This window comes from Castor canadensis, chromosome 14 (assembly GCF_047511655.1).
Source record: "Castor canadensis chromosome 14, mCasCan1.hap1v2, whole genome shotgun sequence".
Lineage (NCBI taxonomy): Eukaryota > Metazoa > Chordata > Mammalia > Rodentia > Castoridae > Castor > Castor canadensis.
This window is the reverse complement of record NC_133399.1, coordinates 31,229,754-31,243,462: the sequence shown is the minus strand read 5'-3', so window position 1 is coordinate 31,243,462 and position 13,709 is coordinate 31,229,754. Positions and strand designations below refer to the sequence as shown.

The 13,709-nt window shown below is 35.8% G+C and overlaps 1 pseudogene; it reads right to left on the bottom strand.

Moving 5' to 3' along the window:
- Positions 1–10,068: 10,068 nt before the first annotated feature.
- LOC109678405 (carnosine N-methyltransferase pseudogene) lies at positions 10,069–10,784 on the bottom strand (annotated as a pseudogene).
- Positions 10,785–13,709: the final 2,925 nt, after the last annotated feature.

The window sequence follows — 13,709 nt, the reverse complement described above, 5'->3', positions numbered from 1 at the left end:
CCAATTTCATCAAACATACCCAAAAAGACCTAAAAGCATATATTAATGCCAACACAGTGGTTGTGGGAGACTTAGCACCCCATTATCATCAATAGATAGATCATCCAAACAAAAAATCAGTAAAGAAATCCTAGATCTAAAATATACAATAGATCAAATGGACCTAGTTGATGTCTACAGAACATTTCATACAACTTCTACAAAATATACATTTGTCTCAGCAGCCCATGGAACCTTCTCCAAATTAGATCATATCCTAGGGCAAAAAGCAAGTCTCAGCAAATATAAGAAAATAGAAATTATACTGTGCATACTATCTGATCACAATGCAGTAAAAGTAGAACTCAACAACAAAAGTAAAGACAGAAAACAAGCAAACAGCTGGAAACTAAATAACTCATTACTTAATTAACAATGGATCATTGATGAAATAAAAGAGGAAATTAAAAAGTTCCTGGAAGTCAATGAAAATGAAAACACACCCTACCGGAACATATGTGACACAGCAAAGGCAGTCCTGACAGGAAAGTTTATAGCCATGAGTGCATATATTTAAAAGACTGAAAGATCCCAAATCAATGACCTAATGATATATCTCAAACTCCCAGAAAAACAAGAACCAGCAAATCCCAAAACAAATAGAAGGTGAGAAATAATAAAAATGAGAGCTGAAATCAATGAAATAGAATCCAAAAAAAATTACAAAGAATTAATGAAACAAAAAATTGGGTCTTTGAAAAAATAAAGACCCTTGGCAAACCTGACTAAAATGAAGAGAGAAAAAACTCAAATTAGTAGAATCAGGAATGCAGAAGGGGAGATAACAACAAACACCATGGAAGTCCAGGAAATCATCAGAGACTACTTCAAGACCTATATTCAAATGAATTTGAAAATCTGAAAGAAATGGACAGATTTCTAGATACATATGATCATCCAAAACTGAACCAAGAGGAAATTAATCACCTGAATAGACCTATAACACAAAATGAAATTGAAGCAGCAATCAAGAGTCTCCCCAAAAAGAAAAGTCCAGGACCTGATGGATTCTCTGCTGAATTCTATCAGACCTTTAAAGAAGAACTGATACCAACCCTCCTTAAACTGTTCCACTAAATAGAAAGGGAAGGAAAACTGCCAAACACATTTTATGAGCCATTATTACACTTATCCCAAAACCAGGCAAAGACACCTCCAAAAAGGAGAACTATAGGCCAATCTCTTTAATGAACATTGATGCAAAAATCCTCAACAAAATAATGGCAAACTGAATTCAGCAACACATCAAAAAGATTATTCACCACGACCAAGTAGGCTTCATCCCAGGGATGCAGGGGTGGTTCAACATATGAAAATCAATAAACATAATAAACCACATTAACAGAAGCATGACAAAAACCACTTGATCATCTCAATTGATGCAGAAAAAGCCTTTGATAAGATCCAACATCATTTCATGATAAAAGCTCTAAGAAAACTAGGAATAGAAGGAAAGTTCCTCAACATTATTAAAGATATATATGACAAACCTACAGCCAGCATTATACTTAACAGAGAAAAACTGAAACCATTCCCTCTAAAATCAGGAACCAGACAAGGATGCCCACTATCTCCACTCCTATTCAACATAGTACTGGAATTCCTAGCCAGAGCAACTGGGCAAGAAGAAGGAATAAAAGGAATACACATAGGTAAAGAAACTGTCAAAATATCCCTATTTGCAGACGACATGATCCTATACCTGAAAGACCCAAAAAACTCTACTCAGAAGCTTCTAGACATCATCACTAGCTATACCACGGTAGCAGGATATAAAATCAACATAAAAAACTCATTAGAATTTCTATACACTTAACAATGAGCAAACTGAAAAAGAATGTATGAAAACAATTCCATTTACAATACCCTCAAAAAAAAATCAAATACCTAGGTGTAAACCTAACAAAAGATGTGAAAGACCTCTACAAGGAAAACTATACACTTCTGAAGAAAGAGATTGAGGAAGACTATAGAGAGTGGAGAGATCTCCCATGCTCTGGATTGGTAGAATCAACATAGTAAAAATGTTGATACTCCCAAAAGTAATCTACATGTTTAATGCAATTCCCATCAAAATTCCAATGACGTTCATTAAAGAAATCAAAAAATCTACCATGAAATTTATATGGAAGCACAAGAGGCCACGAATAGCAAAGGCAATACCCAGTCAAAAGAACATTGCTGGAGGTATCGCAATACCTGACTTCAAACTATATTACAAAGCAATAACAATAAAAACAGCATGGTACTGGCACAAAAACAGACATGAAGACCAGTGGAACAGAATAGAAGATCCAGATATGAAGCCAAAAAACTATAATCAACTTGTATTTGACAAAGGAGCTAAAAATATACGATGGAGAAATAGCAGCCTCTTTAACAAAAGCTGCTGGGAAAACTGGTTAGCAGTCTGCAAAAAACTGAAACTAGATCCATGTATATCACCCTATACCAAGATTAACTCAACATTGATCAAGGATCTTAATATCAGACCACAAACTCTAACGTTGATACAGGAAAGAGTAGGAAATATTCTGGACTTAGTAGGTATAGGTAAGAACTTTCTCAACGAAACACCAGCAGCACAGCAATTAAGAGACAGCATAGATAAATGGGACCTCATAAAGCTAAAAAGCTTCTGTTCATCAAAACAAATGATCTCTAAACTAAAGAGAACACCCAGAGAGTGGGAGAAAATATTTGCCAGCTACACATCAGACAAAAGACTGATAACCAGAATATATAGGGAACTTAAAAAACTAAATTCTCTCCCAAAACTAATGAAGCAATAAAGAAATGGAGAAGTGAACTAAACAGAACTTTCTCAAACGCAGAAATTCAAATGGCCAAAAAACACATGAAAAAATGCTCACCATCTCTAGCAATAAAGGAAATGCAAATTAAAACCACACTAAGATTCTACCTCTTCACTGTTAGAATAGCCATCATTAGCAACACCACCAACAACAGGTGTTGGTGAGGATGCGGGGAAAAAGGAACCCTCTTACACTGTTGGTGGGAATGTAAACTAGTACAACCACTCTGGAAAAAAATTTGGAGGCTACTTAAAAAGCTAGAAATTGATCTATCATTTGATCCAGCAATACCACTCTTGGGGATATACCCAAAAGACTGTGACACAGGTTACTCCAGAAGCATCTGCACACCCATGTTTATTGTGACACTATTCACAATAGCCAAGTTATGGAAACAGCCAAGATGCCCCACCACCAACGAACGGATTAAGAAAATGTGGTATCTATACACAATGAAATTTTATGCAGCCATGAAGGAGAACAAAATGTTATCATTCACTGGTAATTGGATGAATTGGAGAACATCATTCTGAGTGAGGTTAGCCTGCCCCAAAGGACCAAAAATCATGTTCTCCCTCATATGTGGACATTAGATCAAGGGCAAACACAACAAGGGGATTGCAATTTGAGCACATGATAAAAGCGAGAGCACAGAAGGAGGAGTGAGGATCGGTAAGACACCTAAAAAAATAGCTAGCATTTGTTGCCCTTAACACAGAAAAGCTAAAGCAGATACCTTAAAAGCAACTGAGACCAATAGGAAAAGGGGACCAGGAACTAGGGAAAAGGTTAGATCAAAAAGAATTAACTTAGAAGGTTACACACAAGCACAGGAAATTAATGTGATCAATTCCCTGTACAGCTATCCTTATCTCAACCAGCAAAAACCCTCATTCCTTCCTATTATGGCTTATACTCTCTCTACAACAAAATTAGAAATAAGGGCAAAGTAGTTTCTGCTGGGTATTGAGGAGGTAGGGGGGAGAAGAAGGGGGCAGAGTGGGTTGTAAGGGAGGGGGTATGGGGACAGGGGGAGTAGTGACCCAAGTTTGTATGCACATATGAATAATAAAACAATAAAAACAAAAAACAAAAAACAATAAAATAATGGCAAATCTAATCTAAAAACATATTGGAAATATTATACACCATCACCAAGTTGGCTTTTTCACAGGGATGCTAGGATGGTCGAAATACAGAAATCATTAAATATAATACAGTACATTAACAGAAGCAAAGAGGAAAACCACTTGATCATTTCAACAGAAGCAGAAAAAGCCTTCAATAATATTCAACATCATTTCATGATAAAAGCTCTGATGAAACTAGAATAGAAGGAATATACTTCAACATAATAAAGGCTAACCTATAGCTAAGATCATACTTACCCATGAAAACCTGAAACCATTTTCCCTCATGTCAGGAATGAGACAATGGTGCCCACTCTCCCCACTCCTATTTCTAGCCAGAGCAGTAAGGCAAGAACTAATAAAGGAATACAAATAGGTAAAGAAGTAGTTAAAGTATCCCTATTCATAGATGACATCATCTCATACCTAACAGACCTGAAATGCTCCACCAAAAAACGTCTACAGAATATGAAAAATTTCAGCACAACAGCAGGATTCAAAATAAACTTACAGAAATCAGTCGCATATTAAAATGGATTTAGGACAACAATTCCATTTACAAAACCTAAAAAAAAATTGAATGTGTAGGAATAAACTTAGCAAAGGAGGTAAATGACCTCAATGAGGAAAACTACAAAGCACTGAAGAAAGAAATCAAAGAATATAACAGAAGATGGAAAGATCTCCCATATTCATGGATGGGAAGAATCAACATAGTAAAAATTGCTATTCTACCAAAAACAATCTACATGTTCAATGCAATTTCCCTCATAGCCCAATTACATTCATTGCAAAGATTGAAAAATCAACCCTAAAGTTCATTCAGAAACACAAAAGACCAGGAATAGCCAAGGCAGGACTGAGCAAAAAGAGTAATGCTGAAGGTTTCACAATATCAGACTTCAAACTATACCCCAGAGCCATAGCAATAAAAACAGCATGATATCTGCAAAGTACTGATATGAAAACCAGTGGAACAGAATAGTATCCAGATAGAGTGTCCTAATATTGACAAATTTTCCAAAAATGTATGATGGAAAAAAACAGCCTCTTCAATAAATGTTGCTTGGAAAACTGGATATATGCCTTCAGAAAACTGAAACTAGATCCATGCCTGTTGCTCTGTTACATGTATCAATTCAAGTAGATTAAGGACCTTAATGTAAGACCTGAAGACTTGATGCTAGTACAGAAAAGATCATGGAATACACTGGAAGCAGTTGGCATAGAAAAGGATCTCTTCAGTAGAACTCAAGCAGTCCATAGACAGGACTGACAAAAGGGACTACATGAAATGAAAAAGCTTCTGTACAACAAAAGAAATGGTTTCTAAATTGAAGAGACCACCCACAGAATGGGACAAAATCTTTGCTACTTATTCTTCAGACAAGAGACAGGTAACCAGAATATACAGGGAGCTCAAAACATTAAACTCTCCAAAATTCAATGACCCATTAAAAAATGGACTATAAAATGCATGAAATAATGCTCACCATCCATGGCCATAAAGGAAATGCAAATCAAAACCACACTAAGATTCCACCTCACTGCACTTAGAATAGCTACCTGAAGTGCACCACCAACAATAAATGTTGGTGAGGATGTGGGGAGAAAGGAATCCTGATGCACTGCTGATGGGAATGTAAGCTAGTACAACTACTAAAGAAACTAATATGGATGATCTTTAAAAAACTAAAACTAGATCTGTCATACAATCCAGCACCACTACTCCTAGGGATATATCCAAAGGAATATGAATCAGGTAACAACAAACGTACCTGCACATACATGTTTATTGCAGCACTATTCACAAGAGCTAAGCTATGGATACTGCCAAGGTGCCCTATTGCTGATGAACAGATCAAGAAAATGTGGTATTTTTACACATTGGCATTGTTGTCAGTCACAAGGAATGAAATTTAGTCATTCACAGGTAAATATATGGAACTAGAGACCATCATCTTAAGTGAAGTTAGTCAGGCTCAGACGGCCAAAAGTCTCATGGTCTCCCTCATATGCAGATTATAGACTTAAAACAAATGCAGCAATATTATGGGATATGGGTCACACTGATGGGAGCCATGATGTGAAGAATAGGGCAAGGTATGGAAACAAAACACTTGGATGTGGTTGATGTGCTCACTGTACAGGGATAAATTTAGAAATCTTAAACTGGCCAGGGCCACAATGGGATGGGGACTAGGGAGGAATGAAGAGGAATGGTTGAGATGAACAAAATGGGGCTGTAATAGATATATGCATAGAAACAACACGAGTAATATCGCTGTGTAACTATCTTTTTCTCAAACTAGCAAAACTGCCATATTTCTCTTATTTTATGTTTTTTTTCTTCTACAAAGTTGGAGAACATGAGGGCTGAATAGGTTCTGCCTGGAGATGGGGTATTGGCACTGATGGTAGGTAGGAGATGATAGGAGGATAAACATCATGCAAATAATTTATAGAAATGTATGTAAATGCAAAAAGGTTACCTGTTGAAACTGTTCTAGTAATCAGGAGAGGGAGGATGAAAGAGCAGTGGAGGGGGTGAATTCAAGAATGATATATTTGTACATTGTGAGAATCATTCATTCAGTCATTCATTCATTGTAAGTATATATTAATTGTACAAAGGGGTATCAGTGTTGTATTTCAATACACACATATAAGATATGTGATTAAATTACCACCTATTGCTCTTTCTTGCCTCCTTTCCCCCACTTTATCATTAATTTTCATTGAATAGTTTGCATTATACATATCTCCAAAAAACTCAAGTGTTGAAGACTTGGTCTACGTCTTGTGACACTGTTAGCAAGAGGTGGAGACTTTAGAACATGGTGCCTTGTTGGAGGAATTTGTGTTGTGTGTGGAGTGCCCTTAAAGTAAGGCAGGCTAACAATAGTCGTTTGGGACTTTGACCTGCCCAGCACCATTTGACCTGGCTTTCCCAAAAAAGCCTTGAATCAATACCTACCTGCCCACAGTAACCTAAAAGCCTTCTACTTAAGTCATGAATATTGATTGCACCTCATGCATGTAATTAAATACCTAAGAGCTAGCTGAAGTGCATGCACAGAGTGAATCAAACCTGTCAATCACCCTATCCTGTACCACATGGACAGCCCAGTTTCTTCCAGCGATTTGTCCTTTGAATTTATAAAAGGCCTTATAAACAAAGACACACATTTCTAACCCACCTGGTCAGGGACATCACTGCTTTCTCTATGATAACTTGAATTCACTTTTAAAAAACTTTACTACATTTCTGTGTCATGCTTGGATTCTTTATATGTGTAATGTAAGAACCTGAGAATTCTCTTATTAGCATTTCCCAGAGACTACCCTTATGGCAGCATATGGATTTGTGTTCTTTATATATGTGTTTGTATACCATTATTGGATTTGTAAGAATGGATAAAGTATGCTTAAAATGCATATTAAAACATCGTTCACATTTTAGTGTGTGTTATGTATTTGTTAGATGCTAATATTCCATGTTATATTATATATTACATTATATTATGTTATATTGTGTTATGTTATTATATATCTTCCTAGTGACAATTATTATCATCAGAGGTGAGGAAATCGAGACGCTAATGAGAACCATATGTGCACACATACAGACACACACAAACACACAAACACACACACATCACAAAACAGAACATGTTTCGAAAGTTACACTGGGACCAAATAGAAAAAGTAGGATTCAAACTCAGAACTTTGACGTTGAGCCATATTCTTACCAAATAGATTCAATAGCCTTTAATATGGATTTTGATGTGGATGTCTCTGTTGTGAATTTTACTGGTTATTGACTGCATTTCTGGTTATCCTTTATTATTGGATATTTTAATGTATATCCTTTTACCTTTAAAATTACATGCACTAAAATCTTTTCATCAGTGCAATAAAGTAACAGTAGACATAATCTGACATTACTAGTCTAAAACATTTAAGAGAAAGTACATTGTTCTTTTTTTTCTTAATTCATTTATTCATATGTGTAAACATTGTTTGGGCCATTTCTCCCCATACCTCCTACCCCCTCCCTCCCCCCCCCACTTGCCTCCAGGCAGAACCTGTTCTGCCCTCTTCAATTTTGTTGAAGTGAAAACATAAGCAATAATAAGAAAGACATAGTGTTTTTGCTAGGTTGAGATAAGGACAGCTATACAAACAATGCCCTAGCATTTCTTCCATGCATATGTGTATTACAACCCAAATTGATTCATTTCTACCGGACCTCTTCACTACTTCCTGGTCACCTTCTCATAGTGACCTCTGCCATTTTATTGTACCTTTATTAGCTCTTTTGCTGTGGGCACATAAAACACTTTCAAGTTTTTGGTTTCCTACCTTTCCCTGTTCCTCCTGTATGTGTCCTCCCCTTAATGTGTGACTTATGTCTAATAATATTATTGCATTTCTCTTAGGTCTGAAGTCCACATATGAGGGAGAACATATGATTTTTGACTTTCTCAGCCTCACTAACATTTCTAAAGATTGTGATCTCCAGTTCCATCTATTTACCTGCAAATGATTAGATTTCATACTTCTTCATGGGTGAGTAAAATTCCATTATGTATAGATACCACATTTATTTAATTCATTCATCAGTGGTGGGGCACCTTGGCTGTTTCCATAACTTGGTTATTGTGAATAGTGCTGCAATAAATATGGTTGTGTAGGTGCCTCTGGAGTATCCTGAGTTATATTCATTTGGATATATCCCTAGGAGTGGGATTACTGGATCATATGGCAGATCTATGTTTAGTTTTTGAAGAAACCTCCATATTGTTTTCTAGAGTGGTTGTACTAGCTTGCATTCTTACCAGAATTGTATGAGGTCTCCTTTTTCCCCACATCCTCACTAACATTTTGTTGGTAGTGTTTTTGATGATAGCTATTCTACCAGGGGTAAAGTGGTATCATAGTGTGGTTTTGATTTGCATTTCCTTTATGGTCAGAGATTGTCAGCATTTTTTCATGTGTTTTTTTGGCCATTTAAAATTTGTTCTTTTGAAAAAATTCTGTTTAGTTCAGTTGCCCATTTCTTTATTTGTTCATTGATTTGGGGGGAGTTTAGTTTTTTGAGCTCCCTGTATATTCTGGTTATCAGTGCTTTGTCTGATGTATAACAGCAAATATTTTCTACCACTCTGTGGGTGATCTCTTTAATTTATAGGCCATATCTTTTGTTGTGCAGAAGATTTTTAATTTTTTGTAGTCTCATTTGTATATTCTTTCTCTTAGTTACTGAGCTGTTGGGGTTCTATTGAGGCAGTCCTGGCCTATATCTATTGCTTCCAGAGTATTCCCTGCTCTTTTCCTTACTAGCTTCAGAATTTTGGGTCACATATTAAGGTGTTTGATTGACTTTGAGTTGGTACTGGCACAGGTTGATAAACATGGATCTAGTTTCAGTTTTATGCAGTCAGATAACCACTTTTCCCAGCAACATTTGTTGAAGAGGCTGTCTTTTCTCCATCTAATGTCTTTGGTGACTTTGTGAAAAATTAGGCAGGCATAGCTGTTTGGAATAATACCTGGGTGTTCTATTCTGTTCCATTGGTTTTCATACATGTTTTTGTGCCAGTGCCATGCTGTCTTTATTGCTGTTACTTTGTAATATAATTTGAAGTTGGGTATTGTGATACCTCCAGCATTGCCCTTTTTTTTTTTTTTTTTTTTTGCTGAGTATTGCCTTGGCTCTTTGTGGTCTCTTGTGTTTCCAAATGAACTTTAAGGTAGATTTTTCAATCTCTGTGGTGAATATCATTGGGATTTTGGTGGGAATTGCACTGAACATGTAGCTTGCTTTTGGTAGTATAGCCCTTTTCACTATGTTGATTCTACCAGTCCTGAGTTCAGAAGATCTTTCCACCTTCTGTAGTCTTCCCTGGTCTCTTTCTTCAGAGGTTTGTACTTCTCCTTGTAGAGCTCATTCACCTTCTTTGTTAAGTTTACTCTTATGTATTTGATTTTTTGAGGCTATTGTAAATGGAATTGTTTTCATATAGTCTTTCTCAATGTGTTTCTTGTTAGTGTATATAAGAGCTGATGATTTTTGTAAGTTAATTTTGTATACTGCCACCTTGCTGTAGCTGTTCAGGGTGTTTAGGAGTTCTGGGGTCTTTAGGATATAAGGTAGAAAAGTTAGAGCCAGGAGGGAGTCTGTGGGGATCAACATCAGGGATAAAGATGTGTCAAATCTGATCAGCTGATCTCCAGTTGTCGGTAAACTGATGGATCCAAGGATAAAGTTTACATTAATCAATTTCAGAACATCTGTTGAGTACAAAGTTGAAAGAGAAGAGCACAAAATCTCCATTTACTTCCTTGACAAGCATAACATAGCATAGCTATTCCCCAGGCCAATCTTACTAGTCTAGGACCAGGTACCAGAATATTTACTTTAGAAGGATCCCATCTCTCTTTTGAATTAAAAAAAATTCTTTAATAATTTTCTGGTAGAAGGCATCCCTCTCTGTTTTCCTAGTTTCACTCCAGTCTCTCACAAATTGTTTCAATATGGATTTTAACTTATCCCTGTCAAATGTACAAGCTGGCACAATTTTGCATTCCCATTTTTTCCATATTCATTATTTTCAAACATATGTATGCAATCATTTACAACAGTCCATAGTATTTCTTTTTTATGATCAATGCATTTCCAGATCTTGTACAAGTGAAGAGGAAACTGAGGAAGTAGTTTCTGTTGATTATCTGGAAGTTATTACAACTGTCTTTGTGTTCAGTTCACTCACGCTTGCATACTGGTGCCATACTAGTGGAAGGCATTAATGATCTTCGAGAAGTGCTCCTGCTCCAGCCTCTTTTCCTCCTCCTCCATGCCACACATGTTGCCACCTAAACCACATTGACCAAGCCAAAAACCCTGCAGAGAACTGCATTTACACCTTCATGTTCCTGCCACAGCCATGGCTGCTTCCCCCTCCGCCCTAGGGCCTCCATCAGCACCCAGCTCTACCAGGCCTTAGATATGCCTGCCTGCCTGTGTTCCAAAAAATTTTGAGCTGAAAATGTAAAATATTTTTACCATAAAGTGATAACCAGTGATACATTGAATTAATTAATTTTTTTAAAGATTTAAGCATTGCAATGTGTGAAATACTTCTGAACATCACATTGCATGCAATACTTAAGTACAACTTTGTTTCTCAATTTGGACAAATAAATAAACACACAAATAACTGAATTTTAAAAATAAAATTGCTAAAGAAAATTAAAAATAATGGGCTTCTTTTCTTCTATAAAATTTTGATTCAAAATTATTCCTAAAAATATTCAAAGACTGTTTATAAGAGTTGCTAGAATTGGATCCTTGTAGATGTTACTCTTTTCCTTTGTGGAAACTTATGACTTTTAAGTCAAACCAAGTAAAATGAGGGAATATAATGTTTTTAAGGGAAGTGAACATATCTCCCATTGTCACTTATAACATAGGTATAAAATTGACTTAATAATTTCACTACAGTGTCTTCTTTGTGCCCCATGGGACCTAAATTATTTGGAAAGTAGGAAGAAAATAGACCAATTTGTTTAATGAGGAGCTCTGAGAATTCAGAGATTCTGTAGAATCCTTAATAAGGCACATCTCCTATACATCTCTTATCTCAGACTTCATGAAACCCATATAGGATTCTTCAGGAACAGATCATAGAGAAGTCAACATTTCCTGACAACCATTGAAAAAATTTGTTCTGTCCCAGTGAGGGCAGGTAGAATAAGAAGGAAAAGAGGACAAAATGTGGGTGTGGGATTCACCTCAAGAGTGATGATAATAAGAAAATCCTATATACCTTTAGTCTACAAAAGTGGAGTTCTGTAATTTCAAGGGCATTTTTTGCCCCATTGGCACTTGTCTCTTCCAGCTATTTTGTTTTCTTTCACTCCTCAGAATCTGGAATATATTCAGGAATTATTTTCTGAAGAAGTTTCACTTTGTCTTCCCTCTCTCTCTCTCTCTCTGATAAAATGTAGACTAGTTTCAGAATCCCTGCATATGATTATCTACTTGGGACCACTCATCAAATATCTATTATTCATGAGGTACAGTATATTTTTCCAGATTCTATTGGGTTATTTATATATGCTATTTTACTGGCATTTCAATTTGTTGATAGCTCTCAGTCATTGGCACATTTTTGTAGTCATCATAATGTCTTAAGATCCAAAATATATGTGCTATTAATACAATTATTTATTCTATTGTTGCCAATACCTTTAAATGTTTAGGGAAACATTAAATGATTGAAATCAGAAAAGGCTGTATTCGCATGTTTGTGAATTTTAGGCAATAAATGCAGGGTTTTAATGTAGTACATCCTATTGGATGTGGTCCTAAAACAACCATTTTTAATTGGATTAAAAATTTCCCTCAGTTTCTTCATTTACTGACAATGTCAGACTTGGGAACTAACCTCAGAAATGGCTGTCAAATTTTTCTCAAACACATTTTACATATTGGTTTTTTATCATGATTTTACTTTATTGAGTTAGGTTTATGGTGAATTGTGTTTAAAAAAAATTTTATCTTAAACTCTCTTCTCTTTTTGGTGGTACTGGTGTTTGAATGCAGGTTTTCCTGCTTGCTAGGCAGGTGCTCTACTGTTTGGGCCTTGCACCTTAAAAGGTCTTCTATTCCTATAGTTGGCATTAGTTACTCACCAAATATTGTTCTTCAAAATGAGATGTGAATACATTTTATTTAATTGAAATGTTCAGTTCTTTTAGAAAATATGCATTTTATTAGTGTGTATTAATTGTATAAAAGGTTACACCATGGCTTTTCACACATGCATATATTGGACATTGCTCAGATGGATCCCCTCTGTTATTCTCCCTTTTTTCCCTCCTGTGTCCCACCAATTTTTTAACAGCTTTCAGCAAGATGCCTTGTGCCACCTTCATACATAGACACAATGTATTTTAGTGTTTTGACTGTTCATTTCTGTGTCTATTCTCAGTCGTAAAAGTTGAAATATTTCTCTTGTAGACATTTTAGTCTTGGTATTTATTGTATTTCCACCATTTGTAGTTTTTTCAGTACTGACAATGTAACTGGTTCCACCTAATTTTCTGAAAAGACAAATGATGATACAAAACTGTCACAACTTCAGAACAGAAAGCAAATACAAATTTATCAGTGTTTAAGTGACAAAAATGCAGATTATGAGAATTTCTATTTATTATTTATTTACACACTTAATCCCTACTACTCCTCTTCCTCTGCTATCCATCACACTAGCATCTCAACTTTCCACTTATACCAGCTTAGCATCTGATAGGGTTGCCACCCATTCTGTTTTCTTCATCAGAATGTTTCTTCTTTCTTTACTGATTAACAATAATCCATCCTATCCTTCTGAACTCAAACATTTCTGTTTCAGAGTAGACTCTTCTACTCAGGTTCATAGACTAAGTACTTCATAGTAATTCCTGTTTTTGTATCCTGAATTGTTGTCTATTCCATAAGCAATCATTGTACTGACCAGTATTGAACATACTTCTCCTCCTTTTAATAGGATCTATCCATTTAGTTTGCTTATTTTAATACAATTTCAGTATGAGGCACAGGCACATGAGCACATATAGGAACACTTGCCTAGGTGAGTTTATTGGTTGTGTGTTTTTCCTTCCTTTTATTCATATAGTCCACATGCTTTTTCTTCTTCTAGGAAGAAGATATTCT